Source organism: Myxine glutinosa, chromosome 2, assembly GCF_964187855.1.
Source record: "Myxine glutinosa chromosome 2, kmMyxGlut1.1, whole genome shotgun sequence".
NCBI lineage: Eukaryota > Metazoa > Chordata > Myxini > Myxiniformes > Myxinidae > Myxine > Myxine glutinosa.
The window spans coordinates 167709754-167735823 of record NC_136262.1 but is presented as its reverse complement, the minus strand read 5'-3'; the positions used below and the strand labels follow the sequence as shown (position 1 = coordinate 167735823).

General features: G+C 41.6%; 1 long non-coding RNA gene across 1 annotated transcript; it reads left to right on the top strand.

Annotated features, from left to right (window-relative positions):
• Positions 1-14480: 14480 nt before the first annotated feature.
• LOC144890927 (uncharacterized) lies at positions 14481-20721 on the top strand. The gene is made up of 3 exons (XR_013622586.1): positions 14481-14569; positions 15386-15482; positions 20328-20721. It is a non-coding gene; the product is annotated as an uncharacterized LOC144890927 (long non-coding RNA).
• Positions 20722-26070: the final 5349 nt, after the last annotated feature.

Sequence of the window (26070 nt, the reverse complement as noted above, 5' to 3'; positions counted from 1 at the left end):
TTCTGTCTTCTCAAAGTGACATCAAGAATGAATTACGAAACTTTTATTCAAAGCTGTTTGCCTTGAGAACGGTGAGCCAGGAAAACAGAAACAGGATGTTTGAACTGCTCCCATCTGTCTGAAGACCAGCAACAACAACTGGAGCCTGGCATCTCACTCGGAGAACTTACTGCTACTCTATCACCCCTGTCAAGTGTGAGTCATCGTTGGAGAAATCAAGCTCCTCCATTACACGCCTTTCCGCCATTTCGGCCTCGAAGAAGAAGAGGCTGTCTGCTTGGTGCATCTTGTTTTGCCATTGGGATTTCCATATCGACCTCATCATGTTGATGGCCGTTGGTTTACCTATCGGCTCAATTCCCAAATCGACTCTCACCTCGTAACTCCTCATCCAGTCGTGCCAATACTTGCCTGGTTGGCGTATCGACTCACAGTTGGCGTATCGTGAGTTCATTGCTTCGAGAGCATTGGGGAATGATGGTACCATCATAGGTATTGTTAATTTGATGCAAGTGACCTTTTCATTGTAGTTTCTTTAATAGTGTTATTATTGTGTATGTGAGAGTCCTTCATGCAATGACTTGTTTTGTTCTACAATTACATTGGTGTGGTTTTACCAAGGTTTATTAGAAAACGCAAAATAATAAATCTTTCTGCCGTGTTCCCACTCCAGACTCTGAGGTGCACCGTAACCTTTTGGGGATGGGTTTGGGGAGGTAATACATAACAGTAGAGAATGTCCCTTGAAGAAAAATGCCCTTTCCTTAGTGCAACAAGTGTGTGCTTGTTCAACCGGAAAAAAATGCTTCCTTCTTGATTTAGGAAGGAACAAAACGTGTTGTAAAATAAATGTTTAAGGTGTAATTTTGTTTTTGCATGAAAGGAGCACTGTTTAAAAGACTGTTATTTTTTTTACCTCGGCCACCAAAGGTGGATGGAGGTTATGTTTTCACCCCTGTTTGTTTGTCTGTCTGCCTGTGAACAAGATATCTCAAAATGTTGTGGACGGATTTAGGCGAAACTTGGTGGACGAGATGGTTAGATGACAACAACAAGCCGATTCAATTTTGGTGACGATCAGAATCCGGATCAGGCCTATCAGTGGGATACAAAACAAACTGTACAGGCTGGCGGATGTTTGTGCTCTACCCGTGCTGTTCTCGTTCACAATGTACTCCCTGCAAGAAAGCAGGTATCAGCATCTTTCATCAGCAAAGCCACACCTCAGACAATAAAAGTGTTGAGAGGACAAAAAGTGTTAAGAGCACAAAAAGTGTCGAGAGGACAAAAAGTGTTGAGAGGTGCTATATAAAGACCAGGTTAGACCTCACTATTTGTGTAAACCTTTGAGTCCACAGTTTCTACAGTTTGGAGACTGTTTTTGCCAGCCAGAAAAAGATGGATAAGTCTTTGTTCTTGTTCTTTTTCATCCTCGCTTGCTGTTTTGACATCAACCACGCCTTGAAAGTTTGTTCATTTAGTGGGCTGAATCGCAAAAGAAATACAACGAGCTGTCCTGACGCTGTAACGACCCTGCTCGATGTAAGTAAAAACCTATCTGATGATAAGGGCTTTGGATGGAGGTTTTAAAAGTGGAGATGATGAAAGGGACGAGGAAAGTAATTGTTGTGTCTTCGTTGCAAAAATAAAGACAGTTCCATTAAAACTGTCTTTATTTGTGGACGGATTTGGATTTGTCACGTGGTCAAGTTCTATCATTATTCGCACATTTTAGTCAAATTAGTGACATTATACGGTTGTACATTTATCTTAATTGTTTCGAATGTAAAATAATTTGAAGGAGTGTCTCTTCATGCGATTTTAACGAGTGTAACATCACGATTTACTAAATGTGTGTCACCTCAAGAGGGTGCTCTGATCCCTCTGAAGGAGGAAAGACAACTTCTGAAGAGTTGCTCCATGACTGTACAGACAGTAAGAGAAACTTTCAATGTGGTAAAACACCTTATAACAGGTCAATATGGTCAATGATTGCTTTGAAGAGTTTCACATCGTTTCATTTGTTAATGTTTAATACTATACAAGGGGCTACCCGGCGCTACCCGATGCAGGGAGGGGTGGGGTACCCAGCTGGTGAGCTTTTCCCGACGTTGGTTTCAGAACGTGTCGGACATTGCAAAGCTTTGGTTTTATTGGACTCATGGTTGTTACCTTTTCCTGAGAGACAGAGACAGCAAAACGGACGTCGAGGACAATGCGTGGTAGCGTAAAGCCAGATTCTGAAGTACATACACCCAAAACTTGTGGTCTCTTGGTGGTACGGATCGACTGTGAAAGAGTAACGTACAAACGCACAAACAAACTCGCAAAAAACAGGAAAACAAATATTTATGTCCTATAATTGTTTTGCTTTTTGTAACCATACAAAATGAATTCTTGCATTTTTGGAATCCACACTCAAACCGTAGACTTGGGAATTTTTATGCACAATCTTCACAAATGTGGAAATGAATCATACACCTGTAGTATAGAAAATGCATTCAGTAGTTGTTCATTGTGAAACTTTACTTTATCCATTGTTTTGAATGAATTCAGGTTAATTGAGTCTAAACATGGACCTGCATCAATCCTTGTGCTTACTTTGTCTTTTCAACTGCAGCTCATCATCAGTATATTCTTGTTTGTTCTCTTCAGATGGTTTCACGCTGTGACATCAGCGTCTTTTCTCCAAGGTTTTATCCAGAGGATAAAAAAATAGATAAAGTACAAATGTTTGTCGACAACCTAAACAGGTTTGGCAACTTCACCAATAACTGATTTTACAAAATCGATGTTTTTGCTGACCCTGTCTATATGAGCTATATGAGCATGAACAAGAACTTGTGTGAACTTTGCACGTGTCGATAAACAAGAGGGAAAGGGGAATTAATATAATTCACAGAATGAACCACTTATTATTATTAATTTTTTTTCTGCATATGAGATCAAGGCTCGTGTAAGAGCCAACATTAATCACAAAAAAACACAATAAAGGGACCGGGAGACAAGATGGGGAGAGAGAGAGGGAAGCACACAAGTACAACAGCAGAGAACAGGGACATCAGGAGATCTGTGGGAGGGAGAGGGCTTGGGGGAAGGGCACGGGAAAGCGGGAAGGGGCACGGGAAAGGCGGGGGAGTGTGGGGAGAGGGGGGGAGAATAAAACAAATGGACACTGCTTGGACTTCCAGGAAAGAGGTTGGTATTTTAGAAAAGTGGATCTGCGGTGAATTAACGGGGGAAGAAAAGATCAAGGTTTGGGATGGGGGAAGATAAGAGATGGTGGTGAACAGCTGTTTTAAAGACCTGGAGGGACGAGTGGGATTGAAGAAAGTGAGGGAGTTTGTTCCAGAGGCGGAAGAAAAGAAGAATGAAAGCGTGAAGGTGAGCAGAGAGTCTTGATGGTGGCAGTTTCACGAGAAGAGGGTTGCTGGCAGATGTTGTGCGACCTCAAGGAATATTTAATTTGGCAGACAGAGCACAGACAGAGCTGGGGGAGCTCGTCCAGAAAGGAGTCGACAGCAGACAGAGAGACCACCAACCTGCCTGCGGTGAGCGAGTCAAAGGCCCCTGAGAGTCAGCTTCATCGCCGGAGATTCCAATGATTATGAAAGCTTTGGTTTTTGCAGCATGTTTTGAGACAGATCTGGAGACTAAATATCTTGTTATGTTTCATCATGTTAAACTAATGGATAATTCAGTTTAAATTTATTAATCTATTTTATTTACTTACTCCATTATGTCATGGGCTGGCAGGATGGCCCAGACCCAGAGCGACACACACTCACCTCGAATATGTCTCGTCTCGGTTTGAATCTCAGCACAGCTATAAACTGTCATCTCGGTGTTTCACATGCAGTGTGTGTGTGTGCAATGCCTTGGGTGGACGTCGAACAGGACATCTCATCTGCCGGCATTAGTTTTTGGACATTAAAGATCCCACAGTGTCAGCGAAGGGTTGACGAGCGATCTCCAGCACTTTGGTCAAATTACAAATTTCTCTCCTGACTTCTTATGTCGGAGTAGCCACCTGTCCAGGATTGTAACTCGAGCCATATAAACTGCGTAGGCAGTACCGACGCTTGGTGTAGAGCATGCTTCATGATCGGATCTTTATTTCATCACATTTTACAATTACTTTGCAGATTGCCTGTTTTTCATTGCATATCTTTACGTGACTAGTACCTTTTTGATTACATTTACCTTTACCTGGTCCTTTGAAAGGAGTATTCATAAAAGTGCCTGGAATCTTTGAAAGAACATTTACAAGGCATTGAAATCAAACTTACAAAGACTCAGGTTTTACTGTTAGTTATTAATTGAAGCATCTCCCACAGCAAATACAGTGGAAAGACCTTCGCTCACGTCGAGAGTGACATCTTCACGGTGAAATCCCAGAAGTTTTGGCATGTGATCATCTATCGGTACGTCATCTCATCATGCTGATGAGGATCATTAAATACAACGATGTGACATTAATTGTATTCACTGCTATACACATCGAGAGGTGACGTTTGTTGTACCAAGATTATTTGAGAATGAGACATGAATAGTGGATCAAAAAACCTTATTTAGTGGCTTTCTACACATTATATCTGCAAAAACTAGGATTTTTGACTTACAACTCCATTCCCACCATCTCAATTCAATTGAAAGAAACATTTATTTTCATAGTTGCCAATATAACGAGTCAAACAAAAATATATGGAAGCAATACATCCGGAACTTGATGAACTCAGAAGGATACAATCAAGACAACATAAAGAGAAGTTTCAGGGTAGGAAGAATGCTGCCCTGCAAGTTATTTTGGAGTACAATTATTTCTGTTTCATAAACATTCGATCTCGAGTTGCGTGCACAACTTGTTTGCGATCGTATTCATTTTAGGTGTGGTGAGTTTTACCGCGTAGGTCCTGCCAGGAAATTTGTGGGTCCACCCGAGGCAGTCATTACGGTAGGCTGGTGCAGCCCTCGGAATGCTTCACCCATAAGTAGAAAACCGATGGATATGGAGTTTGAGTTTGAGAAGCAAATATGGAGGCATCATCAGAAGCCAAGGCTTGTGTTGATAGGCTTATGTACTGACAATATAAATAACAAACGATAAATTGGATTAAATCTACCGAATGGTGAAAAATGAAGGAAAAAACATTCAAGAACATTGGAAATAACAATAACAAGAATAAACAGATAAAAAGAATGAAATAGCAATAAGGCTGGTTTAAAAAAAAATCCTGTTTATCATCGCCACCCGCCCCGTAAAAGTCGTCCGCCTCTAAAAAAATCTTTTTCTTTTTTTTCCTGCTCACGAAGTCAGTAAAATCCGTTCCCTGTAACTGCTGATAGATAGATGTATAAATGCGAGCCAGACATCCTTTTGATGTGGTTAATGTCCTCTTCCATGTCTGCCAAACTGCTCAATATGCATGTACTGGTACCATGAAGTGATATTTCGTGGCGAGGAATTCTAGTCAAACATCCTTGAGTGCTATGGCAAAAGCTGCTGATAGATACATGTATGGCAACCGGACATTATTCTTAAAAGCCGAAGTTTTGGTCTACCATTGTTATATGTATCAGCAAATATGAAAAGTAAACAGAACTCAATGTGACATAGGTTTCTTTATTTTCTTTATTTGAATCATATCAGTGCGTACATACGAAGGTTTACTAGTTCAGAAATCATAACATGATTCATCATGTATGTCCGATCAAGTATATTTAAGAAAAAAACATATTGTGCGTTAAATAATCCATTAAAATTTCACTCTGAAAAAAAAAAAACCCCTCACTCCCTACCCACGTTTTTGAAAAAAAGTGATGATAAACAGGAAAAATTTTTTAACCAGCCTAAGGCAGAGATTTACAAGAGTGAACAACAAATGAACATGTAGAAAGGAAACTTTCAACAACACGAGATCAAATTTTGTTTATATGAAGACTTAAACCGGCACACAGACGACTTTGCCTTCACTGCTCCATTAGTTCTATTCCCAAGACGTCACCGAAAATAACGTCGTGTATCAATAGAGTATGATGTGCGAGAAAAAGAGAGAAATAAGTCATCTTGTGATCTCGTGAAATGTGTGGATATCATGAGCTGCTGTAAAATATCATGGAAAGTCTTGTGGAGAAGTTTGTTGATATGCTTGAACATAAATATCGCTGTATGTAATTTATTAAATGTCAAAAAGTGTCAATGTGTTAAGTTTGGTAAAAAAAGAAAAAAAGAAGGTGCAGTGTGGTCACGTGGATGAGAGAGGGTGCAGATCCTTGCAGCACTCTTTTAAATAACTGAGAGTGAGTGTAGCTGATTGAAACTAGAGCGCGTCCAGGCAAGGTTACAATGGTTCAGGTAAGGGAGGATTAAGGCATTAAAGAGGGAGAACATTCGTGTCTTTACACGATCGTGTCTTCCCGACATTCTTCCTGACTCAATTCTCATCACATCCTTTCCTTTTTGCACTGCACGCACTTACCAAGGGATCTACAATGTAATGAATTGTCGATTTGTGATGAAGAGGAAGGATAAAGCTGCAAAACAGGAAGAAAATATAGAATGAAACTCGAACGTCTGGAGAGCACATACCTCTGCCAGGCTAAAAACTTTACGTTCTGTGACCCACCGGATCTGGATTCGGACCAGAACCAAAATCAAATTGTTTGTTCTTGTCACCAAACCAACTCGTACACCATGTTTTGCCACAATCAGACCACAACTCTTTGAGATATCCTGCTTTATATCGTGTTTGACCCCATCTCTCAATGGTGAAGAATAACTTTAAAAAATTTTTTTTAACTCTCGCATCCGGATAATGATTTTAACCAAAATCTAATCACTTGGGCTGTGTCACATCCCAAACCTGTCCACCAAATTTCGTCCAAATCCATCCACAACTTTTTAAGATATCCTGTTCACAGACAGACAGACAGACAAAAAGACAGACAGAGAGGTGTGAAAACAAAACCTATATCCATCTTCAGTGGCGGAAGTATCAAATTTAAATCTCAATTGGAATGTGTACATTTTTGTTGCACAATATGGCTTTGATTTTAATTTTTGTTTTCTGTTACAACCATCAGCTTACACAAATTTATAAAATACCAATCATTTTAAAATACTAAAGCAGACCCCAATAAGTATGGTGAGAGCATCTGGTGTGAGTATGGGAGGTCAGCGGTGTGATTCTGCACTTCAGCGAGTCATAGCAATGATTTTATAAATGGTGAGTACGACTTCCTTGCTTAATGCTCAACATTTGAAGAATACATCAATGATAAGCACCATATATTGGCATCCATGGGAAGGAGGAAATCTCAATGTTATCCGGGTGTGAAGAGAAAGAAACACAAAGATGGCGTCGCAAGTAAACATAGTGCTGCTGGGAAGTTCGTCATGTGCCCCAAGCTCAGTGGCTGTGTTTGTTTGAAGTCAAGTCTGGTGTTATCACATGCATTACTGCAAGGTAGGTCATGTGACTTTGATAAAATGCATCAGTAATGTTAATTGGGAGGAAGAACTCAAATATGAGCACGGAGGACGCCTGGAACCTGTTCAAAGACAGAAGCAGCCAGACATTAGAGAGACGTTTACCGAAGTCCCAGCATAAAGGAAACAATCATCTTGGCTGGATGCCCTAATCTGCGAAGGATACGATTGGAGGAAAACACCAAGTTTGGAACAACCACCAAACTATCAAGTCAGCACGAAACTGGGAAAGCTGTAAACAAGCAAGAACAAAACTATGGCAGAAATGAGGTCTTCATGAAAATTATTTGAGAGGGATTGCAGCAGATTTCAGCATGTGTGCTGTTGTCTCGCCCCGCCTCCTTTATCTTATTTTCTTCCACCTTTTCCTTCCATCTCCAGCCGATACTCGCCTTCCAATTCTAGTTTCCACCATACTCATTCAACCCTTTCTCCTTCAACGTGTGGCCCTGAATGGATTTCTCTCATCTCCTCTTCCTGTTCAGGTGGGAGTTCCCCAAGGCAGTGTTCTGGGCCCTGTGCTTTTTCTGGTCTTCATCAATGATCTCTCCGACTCTCTGGAAAATCCTCTCGATCTGTTTGCTGATGACTCCACTCTCTGCCGCTCCATACCTCATCCCTCAGATCGGCAGTCTGCAGCCTCCTAACTTTCTGCTGACCTGGACAAAATCACAGACTGGGCAAACAAGTGGAACATGTCTTTCAATCCTGACAAATCTCACACAATCTCACTATGTCTCTACGAAAAGACCGACTGGACAACCCTCCCATATACTTTCTCAACAATCCTCGACAAGAAGTTCTGCCACTCAAGCTTTTGGGTCTCAATATCTGCCATGACCTTTCCTGGGAAAACCACATTTCCAAGCTGGCCTCCAAAGCCAGTCGCCGCTTGGGCATCCTCCATCGTGCGGAGTCCTTCCTCGGCACACCTGAGCTCCTCACCACATACAAGGCTTTCATCCGCATCTCAATGGAATACTGTTCTCCCCTATGGGCTGGTGATCCTGCCTCACACCTAGCTCGGCTTCACGCTGTTGAAACCAAAGCTTTCAGAATCATTGGAATCTCCCGCAATGAAGCTAACTCCAAGGGCCTCTCACTCACTCACTCACCACAGGCTGGTCGGTGGTCTTTCTGTCTTCTACCGACTCCTCTCCGGCCTATCTCCCACAGCTCTGTCTGTGCTCTGTCCCCCAAATATTCCTCCATGTAGCACAAGATCTGCCAGCAACCCTCTTTTGGTGAAACTGCCAAAATCAAGACCCTTTGCTCACCTTCACTCTTCTTTTCTCCCACCTCTGGAACAAACTCCCCCACTCTCTTCATTCACCCCAGATCCACTTTTTTGAAATACCGACTTCTTTCCTGGAAGTCCACTCAGTGTCCATGTGTCTTATACCCCTCTCACACCCTCCCCCACTTCCCATGCCTCCTCCCCTCAAGCCCTCTCCCTCCTACAGATCTCCCGATGTCCCTGTTCTCTACTGTTGTACTTGTGTGCTTCCTTCTCTCTCCCCATCTTGTCTCCCGCTCCCTTCTATTTTATGTTTTATGTGTCCGTTGTTTTTTTTTTTGTGATGTGTGTTAGCTGTTACACTTGCCTCGATCTCGTAGACAAAAAAGAAAAAGAAATAAAGAGGGTAATTGAAATATGTGGACAAAAGAACATTTGACCTTCTTTACAAGTCGCCATGGTAACACCCAAGTTGGAATATTGTTTACCAGTCTGGAATCCCCTCCTAAATAAAGATGAGGAAACACTGGAAAAGATGCAAAGTATCATGAAAAAAACTTATCAATGAAGTGAAGGATTGCATACATCAAAATGATGAAAAACCCAAAATTATCCCAATTTTAAAGAAGAGGAAGAAGAGAGCCGATAGGTTGGTTGCAAGTCTTCAGACTAATAAACCAATTTGATAACATCCCTGAGGACATTTTCTTCAGCAGACCACCAGACAAATGCACATGAGTAAAATGGTTCACGAGATTCAAGGGGGAATTTTCGGAAGGAGATGAAGAAAAACATTCAGTCAAAGAACATTTATGAAGTGGAACAACACCATGAGATAAATGGCCAAGAGTGAAACAATCTACATTGAACCAATTTAAGTATAATCTTGTTAGTGCTGGAAGTATGACCCAGGGAAGTACGGCCCAACAGTTTCCATGTGACCACAACGAAAAATTCAACGGACATGAAGAACAGTGAGATGACTGAAAATCATGGAACAAGTGGTTGCTTAGTGTGTGTGTGTGTGTGTGTGTGTGTGTGTGTGTGTGTGTGTGTGTGTGTGTGTGTGTGTGTGTGTGTGTGTGTGTGTGTGTGTGTGTGTGTGTGTGATTTGTTGTGCAACTTCTCCAGGAGTCTGAGACCAAGTAGAAAAAATAATCCTTTGAAATTGTGCGCATTTGTCAGGAACAAAGAACTTTCATGTCTGAAAGAAGTATTCATTTCCTGAGAGGGACCAGTCCCTGAAAGGGGTCTTTGCTTTTGCAATCCTGGTGTCATGGGATAAGCCCAAACATTAAATAAGCTGAAAACCCTTCATGTAAGAAATGTGAGCAGGACGTTTGTATTACATCAGGTACATGAGTCAATCTAAGTTTAATGACTCGTTTTCTATGTTTGCAGGTTAGCCTGGTGTTGGCTTAGCGGTTAGGGTGTCGGCTTGGGATCCTCGGATCCTGGGTTTGCATCGCGATCGATCGCTGAATTAACACCAGCGGGGTTGACTCAGCCTGTCATCCTTCCGAGGTCGGCAAATTGAGTACCAGTTCACTGGTAATTCCCTGTGTGTCGCAAGAGGCGACTCACAGGGTTGGTGGCGGGAAGGGCATCCGGCCATAAAACATTGCTTCAAAAAGGGGACCAAAGTGCCCGAAAAAGGTCAACCCCTGCTCTGCGGGGAACAATGGCCTCTCATGGTGTTTTTATGTTTGCAGGTCAGACTTGGGAGAGGTCAAATACATTGCTTCAACAAGAAGTCAGCGAATGAAAGATTATGAAATCTTTGATACAAGGAGATTCTTCATCAGGTTTCAGGCCCAGAACACCGGTCAGTATGAAAAACTTTCGCTCTACTTTACATAATGCTCTGTTATTGGTACAAAACAATATTTGCTACTCTGAACAAATATAATTTTGAAATTAAGGAGCGCTTCAGGTTGTCAAAATATATTTTCATAGCTGACGATACTCAGACGTAGCTTTGAATATAAAGCGCTGAAATATCACACATGTCGTATTGCCGGAGGGTTTTGGTTCTTTGTGTGCTGAGTGCATCAAGAGCCCCCAATAAATGGTGACCAATGAGAGCCTCTTGTCTGGATAGGCAGGAATATTTGGAATTTGGTCAGAGTGATGGTGATTGCTTCCTAAATATTCACCCAGTGACTGTGGGATCATTCACATATTCCAGCCATAGTTCTGAGATGTGTTTGATCAGATGGTTTTGACTATTATTTTGTGGAGAAAGGATTCCTTTTGTATTCTATTGATGTTTTGTACTTGGAGTATAAAATGGCCGAACAATATCGCTGAGACATACGCACACTCACCTGCAAGCTATCCCGCCTGGGTTCGAAGCTGACCAAGCTATAAACGGTAATCCTGGGGTTTCATAGACAGGGTGATTCATCAATGTGTGTTCCGTCCTTCAGATGGATGTTAAACTGGGCCTCTCATCTGCCAGCATTATTTACCTGAACAAGTTCCAAATTCCTGCACATCTAGTTGGCCATGCTGCATCAGAATGGTGACCCATCCAAGATTGTAACATTCCAAATGAAACTGCTTCGGGAGCCTTACGCACCCCATGGCAGGAAAAGGGTTTTTTTTTTAATTCCATGGAAAGGTATTTAAATGTGTATGTGGAAGCATGATAAAATGTCGTAATTTTCGAAAAGCCGAATGACAAATTGAAATATTCCATCCTGAGACAAGGTTCCAGAGGTGGAAGCATAAATTTTGAGGAATAAAATATTGACCAATGTTTTTTCATAAAAAGCATCTCTATCAGAGTTCACGAAGATCTGAATACTACAAAAGTAGAGAGCACTTGTATCCTCATGGATGTCGCCAATATTCCCCTTTCCCTCAGCCCGGATTTTGTGTCCAAAAATATGGATTAAATTAAATATAAAGTAATTATTTTCCATTACAACCCAAGGATATTAGGGGAGGAGAACGTTTTGTTGAATGCGTGTATCAACTTTGAACTCTCCTTTGCATCTCATGTCAGGATGAATTGATGAACAAAACTAGACGACACTTGGTGGAGCGCAAACCTCTGCCAGGCTGAACAGTTTACGTTTTGTATCCCACTGATGGGCCAGATCCAGATTCGGACCGGAGCCAAAATCGAATTAGCTTGTTCTTGTCGCCTTCCCAACTCATCCCCGTAGTTTTGTCATAATGCATCCACAACTTCATGAAATATCATGCTATATATCGGTTCTTTCCCCCGATCTCTCAATGGTTAAGTGATCGGATCCAGATGTGGATCCGGAACTTCACCAAAATCGAATCGAAAGACAATTTTGTCTGAATCCGTCCACAACTTTATGAGATATCCCATTCACAAATAGACAAAAGCAAACAGACAGGGATGAAAACGTAACCTCTATCCACCTTCTGTTGTGGAGGTGATAAGGTTATGCCTGACAGACATCATCATTCTGTTTGGTGGAGACATTCGCCAGTGTGTCAGAAAATAAATAAACATTCTTGTTTTTGGTTTATCTTGCACCATCAGAGTTCTAAAAAGATGACACAACAATCATTCTTCCAATCAGGGAGTTCTGCATTTACTTCAGGTTTAGGCAGTCTAGATTAGTAATGGGAATTACCTGAACTCTTTTTTTGTATACAACGTCGAGGTTCGTGGAAGAGCGAGTACTAATATGGTCAGGCAACAACAGGCCAAAAGAAACAGTGGAGAGAAGGGGAATACCAACAGCAGGGCTGAAGGCTAAGATAGAGGCAGGAAAGACTTTGTATGATGGAGGATGTCCATTCGGTGGCTGGCTTTGGAGACCAACTTTGAAAGGTAATTTTCCGAGAAAGATCATGCCTCAAAGTGAGACCCAGGAGTTTGAATGACTGCACTTCCTCAAGAGGTGTTGTAGATAGGAGGGTTTGCCACATGCCACATGGTCCTTTCAGAGAGATCGTGAGAGAGATTTCTCAGCATTGATAGACATGTTCCATGTGTTTGACAATCTTGTGATTATTTTCAAGGTCTGAAGAGAGCACGTCTGGCTATCTGTCTGAAGGATGGAGGATGTCATGGCAGAGGGAGGAGTCATCAGCAAATAGCTGAAGAGGACTTTTCAGAGAGTCAGCGAGATCATTTCTGAATATCAGGAATATGACTGGGCCAAAAACACTGCCTTGGTGCACTCTAGTCTTGACAGAAAGAGGAGATGAATGGATGCACATTGACTACGAGAGCAGAAGTAGTCAGGAAGACATATGTGGTGTTGGCCTTGGATTCCATGGGCAGAAAGTTTGGAGAGCAAGGTGGGATGCCAGACTGTGTCGAAAGCACAATATTTATCCAAAGAGATGGCAAAGATCTCATGTCTGACATTGAGGACCTTTTTTTTTTTTTTTTTTTTTTGTACACAAGATCGAGGCTCCTGAAAGAGCTAACATTAATCACACAAAAAGTCAACCAACACATAAAACACAAAATAAGGGGAGCGGAACACAAGATGGGGAGAGAGGGGAAAGGACACAAACACAACATTTGAGACCAAGGACATCGAGAGAAATGTGGGAGGGTGAGCGCTTGTGGGGAGGTGGGAGATGTATAAAACATATCAACACTGCAAAGACTTCCAGGAAAGAACTTGGAATTTCAAAAAAAAGTGTATCTGGGGTGAATTAGCGGGGGTAGAAAAGATCAAGGTTTTGGATGGGGGAAGATAAGAGATGGTGGTGAACAGCTGTTTTAAAGACCTGGAGGGAGGAGTGGGATTGAAGGGAGTGGGGGAGTTTTTTCCAGAGGTGGGAGAAAAGGGGAATGAAAGAGTGAAGGTGAGCAGAGAGCCTAGATTTTGGCAGTTTAACCATAAGAGGGTTGCTGGCAGATCTTGTGCGACCTGTAGGAATATTAGGGGGACAGAGCACAGAGAGAGCTGGGGGAGCAAGGCCGGAGAGGAGTCGGTAAAAGACAGAAAGACCACAAACCTGCCTCCGGTGAGTGAGTGAAAGGCCCTTGGAGTTAGCTTCATCGCAGGAGATCCCAATTATTCTGAAAGCTTTGGAAATATATTGTTTCTATTGGAGATACACCTGGTGGTACCTTTTGTGCATGTCTGTTACTGAATTGAGTTTCTCAATTAGAAACTACAATAAATTTTGGTTTTCTCAGGTATCAGTGATTGCATTCTTGTCCCTGTTTTGACAACTACAAACGTGAAAAAAGAAGTTGATGAACTTTTTGATATGTTTGATGCAGTTGAAGAGCATTGGCCCAACAAGGTAAGAACAATATATAACTCGTTTTTATCACTTGGGCAGCTGTCCTCTTGCAAATTGAATAGCCATTCTACATACTCTCGGACTCTTGAAATATTTTTATCACAACTATAAATTCAAGAGGTTATAATCAAATATTGTTCCTTTAATCTTTGATAAAACTTTGAGACGTGCTCCATAAAGTTTAATACCCATGTTGTAAAGACTCGGCTTGAATACGTACGTGTGTTTGGAGGCATTCCTTATTTTAAGGATCCAACAATCAAACGCCATTATTGCTGTCATGAAAGGAGTTTCTTGGATTCAAATAAATTTTCACAACTACGATCAGACATCCCTCAATCCTTAAACTGGAAAGAAGGATGGAAATTAAATATATAATTCTGGTGATGGAGGATTCAAAGAGATAATGTGACCTTTTTCTATTTCTTCTATATACAGAATGTCATGTTTCTTGGAGACTTTTCCACCATCGCAAAATATTTGGATACAAAGGAGCCAAGAATAAACAATTATGGCAAATTCCAATGGCTTATTGATGGCGAAATGGACACAATGGTGAAACCGGATATCGACTACGCAAATGACCGGTTTGTTTGCTATTCCTCAATTGCATTGGGACATTATATAGTATGAGCACCTACAATACTTTATGATGATACTATTTGGGAATATTCAGTTTCAACATTCACAAAAATGGCAAAATTGCAGTTCTCCCGTCCACACTCTGTCCTGATTCTTTAAATATGACCTACCCCTACTCCCTTTCCTTTTTATCTCTTGGTCTCAACCTATTTCCTTTTGGTTCCTTTTCCTGCAACAATGACATACCTTCCGCTGTTATACGCAGGCCTGGTGTTGGCTCTACGGGTCAGGTGGCTGGCTGAAGATCTTAGGGTCTTGAGTTCAAACCCCTGTCATGCTATTCAATAACACCAGGTGGGTTGACTCAGCCTGTCATCCTTCTGAGGTTGGCAAAATGAGTATCACTTATTGGAAACAAGGGAAACTGTATTCCATCACAATCCCACAACAAAAGCAAAATGTCAAAATATGGTCGTCCATAAGAGCATTGTGGTGTTGTATTGTGGTGTCATTCCTTCCTTGTTTGGTTGTTTTGTGCAATGTCATCCCTCTAGGTTTTTCCTTTTTTTTAATGTAAAAATAACGATCAGCTGTCGTGTTTTCATTGAATGAGCAGTCAATGTATACCAAATGGTGCCCATGACCCATGTGACCAGTTATTTCCGGGACACACCATGTCGCTATTCCTGGTATATCGCAAGCCTCCTTTTGACTCCCGTCCCCATCATCCTCTTTGCCCTCCTCTGTGTGTAAGGGTTTATTGCCCCCACATTTCCCCTTCATTTCTGAGACATAATACTCACGTGTTATCCAACTTACAGATTTGTTGCTTTTGGAACGCAAGTACAAAATGCTGTTGTACCTGGATCGGCAAAACCTTTCAACTTTTTGATCAATTACTCTCTCAGTCAGGAGGAGGTATGATGCAGTGTATACCTGCCACCGGTGGGAGATTCAAAACATACCGATTATTCATCGTGAAGTTTGATATTGACGGTTCATAGTTTTGTACTTGGTTATACCTGGCGTTCCATACAATCCGCAGAAGTACACCAATCGGGTTTTACATGGCCTCAAAGGATGAAAATGTTGTATTTTTACTTGATTTAGAATTATCAGGTTTACAACTAATACAGTTGTGTGTGTTCCATGGACACAACTATTTTTTGGGTTATCCCAGTTAATGGAAATCTCTGTTTTAAGATTACACTTTTTCCCCATTGTAACTGAGGGTTCAATGAACCTGGACCAAAATTTCAGGCGGAGATAAATGTCCATCGTAAACACATAAGATGATCAATGTTTGTTTGTGATGTGAAATACTCAGAGAAGAGTGTAAAATTCTCAACAATAGATGTTATCTCACAAGTCAACAGGTTGGATTGCAAAAGATGAGGTTTGAAATTAGTCTAGTAGGAAGACTAGGTCCCCCTGCACCCCCCGGAGATATACTTCTAATCAGTGTTTCTAGATTGGAAAAAATGTGTAGAAAATGACTAGCTATGGCCCCAAGCTGAAAAAATGTCCCACATACCATTTTTATGCAAATTACTGCTGCCATTATCAAAAAAACGATTTTTGACATATCTCAGCCAATATTGCAGATAATTGAAAAATGAAGGTGTCTAGACCCATGTTTTGAAGGGCATAGATCATGATAGAACTATTCATAACATGATTACATGTGTCTATGGTATACTAGTATGCTAATTAGTGCTTTATTTACAAAATAATCACAGTTTTACGAAATAATAGACTCATATTAAGGTCCGTCTACACAGACGTTAACACAAAGTTTTATTTTTCTAAATATTACAACTGTCAAAATAGTCCTAGCACTCAATGTGACCACTCTTCTCTTGCTTGTTTTAGATAAACATCATTAGCATTAGTGATTCTACACTGAGTCAGTCATCATCATTTTCATCGAAATCGTCAGAGTCAAACTCTTCTTCTCCTTCCTCTTCCTCCTCCTCTTCGTGCTCTCCTGTGTTCAGAAGATCCACCAGTGAGGTTGGTAGGATGGGACCACTGGACCACATTGGTTTCAACAGTCCTTCATCAGTCCTTATCCATCCTTGCTCCTCATAAGGTTTTGGCTTTTCGATGATAGGTTGATCGGCTCTTTTGTACAATGCTACGCGGTGGTTCACACGCTGGATGTGCGGCTTCAGGGCAGACTGGCATGGAGGAAGGCGAGCCAGATCAACCTTGGACTTGGATGTGAGGGTCTTGTCCTCTCCCACCATTTTTCGTAGCAGCTTGGCACGGACAATGTCCACTGATGACTCGCGACTCTGGCCGTACATCACACAGGTGAATTTTTCTAACTGCCTCTCCACCTCAGGGTTGGCATCCCAGTTGTCACCCAGTTCACCGAATGCCCTGTGAAACCTGGGATTCTTCTCCAGCTTTTTCAAGGGCCCGACTTTTCCCTTCCCTTTGAAGGCACTGGTGCAGTCTTCTCCGCTGAACACATAGTACCCCAGGAGAGTGGCCAGTTGCAGCACTGGGTGGGTGGGGGAGAACCAGTTGCAGAGGTGAAACCCCCTAGCCCAGGCACAGGCTGCAGGCCACAGCTTCCGATGTATCTGATGAAGAGCCAGATGTAGTACTCTTGCATCGTAGTGGCATAGACTGTGTCATTCTCTGCTGGCGGTGTGAATGATGAGCCTTCAGGGAACTTCGGGCCAACGCGAGTAAAGTGCAAGGGTGGGAGAGTTTTTGGTGTGTCGACCTTCAGGCTACGCTGTTGTGACCTATTGATGGTAGGTAGCATTCGGTCCTTGCTGCTCTCGAACCCGGGCTTGACCTCCTGCACCATGATTCCTCCAGCACTGTTTACAATGTTGCTGCCGTGCACACTGGTAGTGGTTTTATTCAAGTTGTCCCACTCACAGTGGAATACAAGGTTGCCCTCTCCTGTCACAATTTGTGGTGTACGATAAGTTGAGACTTCATCCAGGACCTTGGCGAGAGCAGTTTCCAACTCCAAGGCGAAATCGTAGCTCTCAGAGTGTCCAAGCCTGTGTAGTATTGTGGTGAGCTGTTTGCTTCGGAACAGGTGCCTTACAGTCACACAGAGGAGAATGTGCTTTGGTAACTTCCATTTTCCATCTGACACTGCACGGCACAGATCTTGTCCAATGGAGAAGACCAGACGCTTCACCTTTTCTGTCTCGATGCCCTCCTTGCCAGTCATTAGCACGCTGAGAAAGCGGACAAGGTCTGGAGGTAGGATGTCTTCAGGATTGAGCTCCATGTCTTCAGCTGTTGGTGGCCATGGTTGGTCTTTACACTCTCTGAAAGCCTGTAGAATACCCTGGCGAAGTTGGAGGGCAACATTTTGGTTCTTGTTTGTGCTTCCGAGTGTGAATGCTCGTGCGAGAGCATTGGAAACTGTTATGTTTGAGCTGTGCACAAGCCAGAAAGAAATGACATCACATTTGTCATGATCAACCTTCGTGAAGTGGATATGCTCCTTGATTGGGTCATTCTGTAGGCGTTTCAGTAGTTTCTCTGACCGATAATTTGAGTTCTCATATCCATTCAGTTTCAGTTCCTCGACATAGAGCAAGCGCAAGGAAGAAAGCTGTAGAACTTTATTCTGCTGGATGACCTGGGTTTGAATGTGTTCCAGTACTGAGTTGAATGCCTTTTCATGGGCGGCTGACATGCAAGCCTGCTCCTTTGGTGCTTCGGCTCTGTGAATCGCACGCTCATAGTTGTAGAATGCTGTGCGGAAAGCTTTAAAACATGACGGATGGTGTTTGGCCTCACATGCAAAGAGGTCTTTGTTTTTCACCTTTCGATGGAGTCGATAGAGACCCATTTTCTCAGCCCGTGTTTCGATTTGCTCCCATGCATTTTCTTTGTTTTTAAAGGATGGGAAGGTTGTAGGCCTCTCAGTATTGCGATGAGCATCTTTGGTCTCAACTTTCTCACAAAATATACACTCTGGCGGGAAGATGGGTTCAGCAGAACCTCCTGGTTTACGAGGAGAGTGATGCCATGATGAGGTTGATGGCCCTGGTTCTGTATCATCTCCCAGACGATGAAAGTGGCGGACAAAGTGCTTACAACACTTGCTGTGATATCCTACTCTTTCTAGGTCATCAGGAAGAGTTGCCGGGATCTGATCACATACTGATTGCATACGACATGGGGAGTCATGCGGTTGGTTGAGACGTCTATCCCGGATCTTTTGAAGCAGTTGCAGTTTTTCTGAAGCAGATCCTTTAATTTTACGGAGGGGCGTGAAATCCCCATGATCAGACATGGATGGTACATGAAGGATGCATGTAGGAGGAGAGCTTTGGGCTGCAGGTTCTACACTCCGTTTTCTTTTGGGCATGCTTGCTGTCGATGTCTACCATCACTGTTAAATGACAAATAAGAAATCACGAATGATGTTAAAAGTGCCTGTGAAAGGAGGCTCTGAGTTTTCAGTGAGGTAACAGAGGTTCTGAGTCATGTTCTACACTAGGGTACTTTTTAGCTGACTAAACCATGTTTAGTGGCATCAAAAGTGCTAATAGCTAAAACATCTAAATTCTTCCACACTAACGTTAGCTATCTAGGCCAATGAAACATTGTGCTAAGTTACTGTAGCTAGCTCAGCTGTCGTGCCTCTTTCTGGTTCAATTCATATACAGAAGTCAACAGATATGTCTCATGTTTGGCATTAACAAAAGTTTAAGTTACACCGACATTAGGAACATACTGTACATAGATGAGGCTAGCTTTAACGTTAGCTAACATGGTGCTAGCTGGCTCAGCTGTTATTCTGCCTGTTTATGATTTCATGCAGAAACTGAAGTCAAGAGTGTGAGTAACATTATAGTTAGCATCTTACCTGGCTAGATTGGAGGATGAATACCAAGAACAACACACAGATGGAATGGAAGACTGAACTTTCAACTGAGGTATTCAATAACATCAACGTTACCAATTGATACGAGCGCGCGACATTACCAATTGATACGAGCGCGCGAGCGCGCATGTTACATGGATGGAAATGTAAAATGGCAGCTATAGCAGCACTAATTTGGATCTCTAGTCTGTCATTTCTGCACTGTGATTGGATAACATAAAAAAATATGTTTGGGAGTTAACAGCAGGAGTTGGTAGATTTTACGTGGGCTGGGTGAGAAACCTTTAAATAAGCAAGTGAAAATCTCTCGCAATACAAAGTCAATGGTGGGAAGAAAAGTTGAGTGGTACCAATGTTACTGCCAATGTCCCGCCCCTATGCAAGACTCAGGAGCATCTTGTTGACATTTAACCTTGAAAATACCTGGGTTTAGACCCCTTATGTACCATGTTAAGTTATCTGCAGAATTAACGTATCCTTATCATTTGTAAAACTGATTATTTTGTAATTACAGCATTAATATGCATACTAGTATACCATAGACACATGTAATCATGTTATGAATAGTTCTATCATGATCTATGCCCTTCAAAACATGGGTCTAGACACCTTCATTTTTCAATTATCTGCAATATTGGCTGAGATATGTCAAAAATCGTTTTTTTGATAATGGCAGCAGTAATTTGCATAAAAATGGTATGTGGGACATTTTTTCAGCTTGGGGCCATAGCTAGTCATTTTCTACACATTTTTTCCAATCTAGAAACACTGATTAGAAGTATATCTCCGGGGGGTGCAGGGGGACCTAGTCTTCCTACTAGACTAAATGTTTATGATGACATGTTGACAGTAACCTTGCGAATGCATTCCTCTTGCTCACACTCCCACAGGGCCTGTGTATCATGGACCATTACCCTATCGAATTGGACCTGGAGCCACCACCCCACGGCATTCAATAGAAATTGGCGGCGGGTATGCAAATAAAATTGGCGGTTAGCATGAAATAAATGTGTGATCATTCAGCATTTCTGCTAATGTTGTCTCTGTGCAAATGGTATGCTTAACATAATTATATGAATGATTTATTGAATAATTGGGAGATGGTATTCTGTTGGGTTCATCAGTGAAATAATGGGGCAGTCTTTTGACAAATTCTTCATATTATGCACGTCAATTAACCTTTTATCATTCTTCTTCTGATTTGCTTGCTCATCCTATACTCTTTGTGTAATGCTCTTGCATGAATGTCTTGTTTCTGCAAATAAAACTGATTAAACAGATGAATATTGTGTTTGAATTTGCTCATCTGCTGTTGATTTAAATATGGCTTCATTTAATCTCTCGTCGTAAATGTGTGAAGGCGATGAACTCGAAGAAGAAATCATTTGTGGACACATGACATGCTATTGTCATTCTTCCAGAATAATTTACAGAATCTGCACCATTTTAGGTGTTTGCACGCAGTCATGGGTCACATGATATCCTGCAAAATTGAGCAGATGTGCACGAAGAAGAGCTGCAATTGGGAACACCATTTACAGACACATAGTTCAGCAGAACAATGTAAATGATTTCCCAAGAGAAATGATGGATAAAGCTCACACAGCTGAGTTGTCAGTCCCTTGAAGGACTTCTTCCATGAAAAAACAAAACTAAATTGGTCGCCATTTATTTTATGATGGTGCAATGTTTGAAAACCTCACGCAGTTTTTTGGTGAATGTTCATTAAAACTTAAAGAATTTCAACACAGTGAAGGTTTTTGTCCAATTTTCCAAAACGAGTCAGAAGTGGTTCTTTGTAAATGAAGTAGGGAAAGTATCACAACATCACAATTACCCCAGATTCAGTGACGTAATGGTTTAATCGTCCATTGTGAATCTGGGAGGTCGGTGGTTCAAACCCCGGCCGAGTCACACCAAATACTTTAAAATGGTATGTGCTGCTTCCTTGCTTTATGATCAGAATTTCAAAAGATGAAATATGATGGCAATGCCATTTCTAACAACCATAAGATGGGAGTGCGTTAGTAAGTGCGTAAGTGCAGGTTTTGAAGATGGCCTCCTCAAGCATCGAAGTTCATTGCAACGGAACTCGTATTATTATTTTCTGGCGGATCCTACCCGTTGCTTCCCTGCAGGACTAATTGAGACAGTGACCAAGTGATTTGGCTGTGAAGGGTATTTTTGATTCATTGATTAATCAAATGATCGAGTCTTTATGACGTCATAGGTCGTGTAGTACGGGCGCCATTTTGGAACACCTGAAAAACTTTGCACTTCTATATCTCCAAAACCGCTTTATTGAAAAAAGGAAATATGCCTCATTGTCAAGTACTCCCCATGGTGAACAACATATAATCATGATGATATCATCAGTGCCTCATTATGACGTCATAATTAGACAAGTAGAATGCTTGATCCAAGGAGTTTTAAATTTCTTGAACATGATATACACAAGCATAGCTTGGCAGAATTAAATTGATGACGTCATTGGTCACATGGTTCGGGGTCATGTTGGATTGAAAATGAAAACTTTCTCAAAAATCATATTTTCTGGAACGGCCTCCTGGTTTGTCTGTTTGTCCGCACAAAACATTAGTATGTGTATTAATTACAGTCGACCCTATATAACCTAAAGACTCTTTAAGCACCTTAAAGACCCAAAAGACCCAACATACCTTTAAAAACCCCAAAGACCCAGAGGACCAAAAAGACACAAAAGACCACCCAAAGACCATTTAGACCACAAAGACCTTTTAGACCCATTTGACCATTTTGACTCATAATACCCCACAGACCCCATGACACCCTTTAGAACCATTAGACGAATAAGACCCTCAGACTCCTTTCCACCATTTTGACCATTCGACATTCACAGTTTGACCTTCACTTCACATTAGACCCGGTAGACCCCTTTGACCTTTCGATCCTTTTTGGAGAATTATGACTGTTTATATCCCTTCAGATAGTTCCAAACCTTCAGACCTTAAATCATACTCTTCAGACGCCTTCAATCTTTTAAGACTATTTCGACCCTTCAGACCCATTTAGACCATTAAACCTTCTCAGATCTTTGTCCTTTACACATTTACAACTGGACCATTTAGACCTTTCATTTGCAATCAGCAACCTCTCATTTAGCACATACTTCCATTTTTTTGCCAAATAAAATACATCACACACAAATACCCCGCTCTAGCGGGGAAAATTGCCTTAAAACGATCATTCATTCATATATTCATATATACACAAAACAAGTCCTGCCAAGGGTCTGCAATCTTTGAGCCAAGACAATTAAGACTCTTAAGATCCTGTTAGACCCTACAACCACATAGATCCCTTTTATCTTCAAGACATCTTCATCCTTTAGACCCCTTTTTAAACTCCAAGACCCTTTAGACTTTTACAGCCCTCAAGTCCATCGAATTCCTTTTGACCTCAATACTCTTTAGGCACCTTCCAACTCAAACACTTCAGACCTGTTACACAGCTTTCCATTGCTTGGACCCTTTACTATTTAGAGCTTGAGACCTTTATTCCACTTTGACACTTTTGAGACACTTTCGACCCCTCAGACCCTCACTATAATTGGAACATACCCTTTACACCCTTTACACCACACAAACTCTATTTAGTCTTCTGGCAAAACACAGAAGTTCCCTTGTAAGGAAGTGTAGTGCACGAGGAGGCCATTAGGCGCATCAAAACATGCGCTATTATTACCAATCTATGGTTGCTTGCCTGTTGTCCAGGGGCATTGATCGCTATTGAAAAGTGGAAAGACGAGAAAGAAAAAAGACGAGAACAGCAGGCAGGTATTGTCGTGGCTGTGGAGGAAGAGTTACGAGGTGAGAGGTCGATATGGGAATTGAGCCGACATGGAAACCAACGCAATCCACACGGAGATGTTGATATGGGAATCCCAATGACAAAACAAGATGAACCAAACTGACAGCCTCTTCTTCTTCGAAGACAAAATGGTGTATAGGCCTGAAAAAGAGGCGCTTGATTTCTCTCCAACAATAACTCACTATTGGTGATAAAAACCTGCCGCAGGTTTAATTGCAATTGCAATATAGGATGATGTCACGGGCAATCCCTCCCCGGGGAAGCTTCAACTCATCCACAAACAATATCAAAAAGGTCTGCTCGCAGCCTCGACGCGATTAACGGCTGTATCTCTATCATGGCCATCTACTCATCTCTGTGCCCATCTCGATCCTCTTCTTCCAGTCTCTTTGCCGCGTTTTCCTTTTTCCTTCACAAACCTTTACTTTTTTTTTTATCGATTTCACCTGTTATTAAATCGTTTAAAAAGCGAGATAAATTTCATCAGTAATTAAAATGTTTAAAAAGAGAGATCAATTTCATCTGTTATTAAATTGTTTAAAAAGAGAGATCAATTTCACCTGTTATTAAAATGTTTAAAAAGAGAGATCAATTTCACCTGTTAATAAATTGTTGAAAAAGAGAGATCAATTTCACCTGCAAATAAATTGTTGAAAAAGAGAGATCAATTTCACTTCTTATTAAAATGTATAAAAAAAGAGATCAATTTCACCTGTTATTAAGTTGTTTTGAATGAGACTTTTGTCACTTCAACTTTAACCAGTTATTCACCATATAAAATCTCGAGGGTAGTGTTACGGATCCATCACTTCCGCGTTTGTTGTTATTATATACTTGTCAGATTTTTAGTTTCAGGTAATATTGTTGTTAAGATTTTTGTGTGAAATGGAGATGACTTTAGTAAAAGGTAAAAATAAATGTTTGTGAAGGAAAAAGGAAAACGCGGCAAAGAGACCGGAAGTGGAGAGATCGAGATGGGCAAAGAGAGGACGAGAGAGCTGTGAGTCACCTCAAGGCTGCGAGCGGACTTGTTTTTCTATATTGGTCGCGAATGAGTTGAGGTTTCCCATGAAAGGGATTGCGCGACATCGTCATATATTGCGAGTGCAATTAAACCTGCGTCTCAGGTTTTATCACCAAGTGTGAGTCATTGTTGGAGAAATCAAGCACCTCCATTACTGGCCTGTACGCCATTCAGTCCTCGAAGAAGAAGAGGCTGTCCACTTGGTGCATCTTGTTTTGCTTTTGGGATTTCCATATCGACCTCATCGTGTTGAATGCCGTTGGTTTACCTTTGGGCTCAATTCCCATATCGACCTCTCAGCTCGTAACTCTTAATCCACAGGCGCGCCAAAACCTGCCTGTTGTTTTGCCGTTCTACACGAACTCGAGCTTCACCCCACGTGGAGATTCGTGCACGGATTTTGGGGAATGTTACATTCTACTCACGGTTGGCGTATCCTGAGTTAATTGCTTCGAGAGCATTGGGGAATGATGGTACCATCATATGTATTGTTCATTTGATGCAAGTGACATTTTCATTGTCGTTTATTTAACAGTGTTATTATTGTGTATGTGAGAGTTCTTCATGCAATGACTTGTTTTGTTCTACAATTGCATTGGTGTGGTTTTACCAAGGTTTATTAGAAAGCGCAAAATAATAAATCTTTCTGCCGTGTGCCGCTCCAGACTCTGAGGTGCACCGTAACCGGGGTTTGGGGAGGTAATACATAACAGTAGAGAATGTCCTTTGAACAAAAATGCCCTTTCCTTCTTGCAACAAGTGTGTGCTTGTTCAACCGGAAAAAAATGCTTCCTTCTTGATTTAGGAAGGAACAAAACATGTTGTAAAATAAATGTTTAAGGTGTAATTTTGTTTTTGCATGAAAGGAGCACTGTTTGAAAGGCTGTTATTTTTTACCTCAGCCACCAAAGGTGGATGGAGGTTATGTTATCACCCCTGTCTGTTTGTCTGTCTGCCTGTGAACAAGATATCTCAAAATGTTGTGGATAGACTGAGACGAAAATTTTCGTTGAGGTCGTGTATGTGACAAGGACGAAATGATTACATTTTGGTGAAGATCTGGATTCGGATCCGGCCAGTAGAATGCTTTAAGTGATGTTTCACAATTGGAAGATAGGGCCAAAAACTATATATAGAATGATATCTCAAAAAGTTGTGGACGGATTTAGGCGAAACTTGGTGGACGAGATGATTAGAAGACAAGAACAAGCCGATTCAATTTTGGTGACGATCAGAATCCGGATCAGGCCCATCAGTGGGATACAAAACAAACTGTACAGGCTGGCGGATGTATGTGCTCTGCCCGTGCTGTTCTCGTTCACAATGTACTCCCTGCAAGAAAGCAGGTGTCAGCATCTTTCATCAGCAAAGCCACACCTCAGACAATAAAAGTGTTGAGAGGTCAAAAAATGTTGAGAGGACAAAAAGTGTTGAGAGGTGCTATATAAGGACCAGGTTAGACCTCACTGTTTGTGTAACCCTTTGAGTCTGCAGTTTCTACAGTTTGGAGACTGTTTTTACTCGCCAGAAAAAGATGGATAAGTCTTTGTTCTTGTTCTTTTTCATCCTTGCTTGCTGTTTTGACATCAACCATGCCTTCAAAGTTTGTTCATTTAGTGGGCTGAATCTCAACAGAAGAAAAACGAGCTGTCCTCACCCTGAAACGACCCTGCTCGATGTAAGTAAAAACCTCTCTGATGCTAAGGGCTTTTGATGGAGGTTTTAAAAGGGAAGATGATTTTTTCGTTGCAAAAGTTAAG